Source organism: Tupaia chinensis, unplaced genomic scaffold, assembly GCF_000334495.1.
Source record: "Tupaia chinensis unplaced genomic scaffold, TupChi_1.0 Scaffold145860_1, whole genome shotgun sequence".
Taxonomy (NCBI): domain Eukaryota; kingdom Metazoa; phylum Chordata; class Mammalia; order Scandentia; family Tupaiidae; genus Tupaia; species Tupaia belangeri.
In genome coordinates this window covers 2,168,323-2,170,173 of record NW_006205718.1, presented here as the reverse complement: position 1 = coordinate 2,170,173, position 1,851 = coordinate 2,168,323, and positions in this window count along the sequence as shown.

Sequence of the window (1,851 nt, the reverse complement as noted above, 5' to 3'; positions counted from 1 at the left end):
TGACATACTAATTTTCTTTCCTTTGGGCGTGTGCCCAGGTGTGGAATTGCTGGATCACAAGGTAGTTCTATTCTTAGCTTTTTGAGAAATTTCCATACTATTTTCCATAGTGTGGTTGTTCTAAGTCACACAGTCATCAATAGTATGTAAGAGTTTCCTATTATGCTAGAATACAGATTTTAAATGTTCTCAAAGCAAAGAAAAGAGAAAAATGTTTTCTATGGTAGAAATGATAATTACCCTGATTTGACCATTACGTATTTTATATATGTATTGAAATATTACATTGTAGCTCAAAAGTACATACAATTATTATATGTCAATTTAATATAATAGCAATAAAAATGAAGGCTTCTCAGGGCACTTTGCCTTTGGCTAGTCTTTCCTAGGAACACAGGTGCCATGGCAACTGATCATGTAAAAGTGTATACACAAAATTGCAAATAAATGTTCAAAAATGTGCTACTCAGAGGCAAAACATATTTTCATATTGTGAACTGGAAACTTCAAATAGAATTAAAACTCAGAAAAGCTTACATGTCTTGAGGAAAAACCAGTAGTATTCTTTTTCCTTTTCTTCTTTTTTTTTTTTTAACTTGCTATAGAACATGTATACTCACTGGAGAGAGACAAAGAGAGAGGGAAAGTGGGAAATCACCCTCCAGGTTGAATGATCATGCTGCAATTTCTTCTCTTCCATTCTCCTCTTGGGATTTTGAGCAACATGTGTCTTATTTGTTTTTGTTTTTCTTTTAGACAGAGATTTTGCTATAGGGTGCATGTGCTCACCAGAGAAAGAAAGACAGAAAGTGAGAAATCACCGCGTGAGGGGATGACCACGCTGCAGTCTCTTCTCCTCCATTCTCCTCTCGGGATTTTGGACATGCATGCACACATGCTCAGCATGAGTTTTATTCCACCAGGTCAGGGATTCAAACCATGGTTGGCTACATGGGAGTTCAGCAATGTAACCATTACACCATCTGCTGGTCCCTGTCTAATGTGTTTTTCAAGCCTCCAGTTGCAGGACTCGAACCATGCAGTTAGCATTGAGATTACGCTACCTTGCTACTGGCTTGCCCCAGCAGTATTCTTAATGATGCTTAGTTTAATCCCATAAATCCTCTAACCAGAGGAACTATAAAGCATCCAGCAGTTAGGCTGCCCTCTTCAGAGGAAAGTAAACTCAAGTGGCTTTCTCTCTTTAAGAGCAATGTGACTCTGGCCCTGTTGGTCCACAGACTAACACAAGTGTTAAAGAGAAACTACATATGGGCTGAAGCTAATGAGGTCTGACTGCTTTTGATGTGGCCTGGCATGAAACTTGGTTCATAATGAGCAACAGAAACCAGCTCTGGCTAGCTCAAGCTTCAAACTCTGGGTGTTATTGCTACATTGAAATGTGGTTGCTGGGTGACTGACAAGGGTCACTCATTTACTAAGAGAATCGCTCCCACACACATGGTTGGACTAGACTTTTAGTGGGGTAAGCACTGAGAAATATTATGTCGCCTTGTAAATATAATCTGAGTAGAAAACACTACTAAATCACAAAATAAAGTTTTAATTTTTCTTCCAATGATTATCTTAATTCTTTTCTTTGAAATTTTAAATATTTATTTATTTATTTATGTATTATAGAGAATGCAATAAATTTAATCATAGAAAACATTATATAATGAAATGAGCACACACATTGGTAAACCAGAATGCTCTCACCAATTCTACAATTGCAATACATTTAATTCTGTAGACATATACTGAACAAAGCAGAACACTGTGGAAAGAGTTCAGCTGCTTTAACAAATCATAAAATTTTTGTAAGTGAGGAGAAAAGAGACAAATGGAATC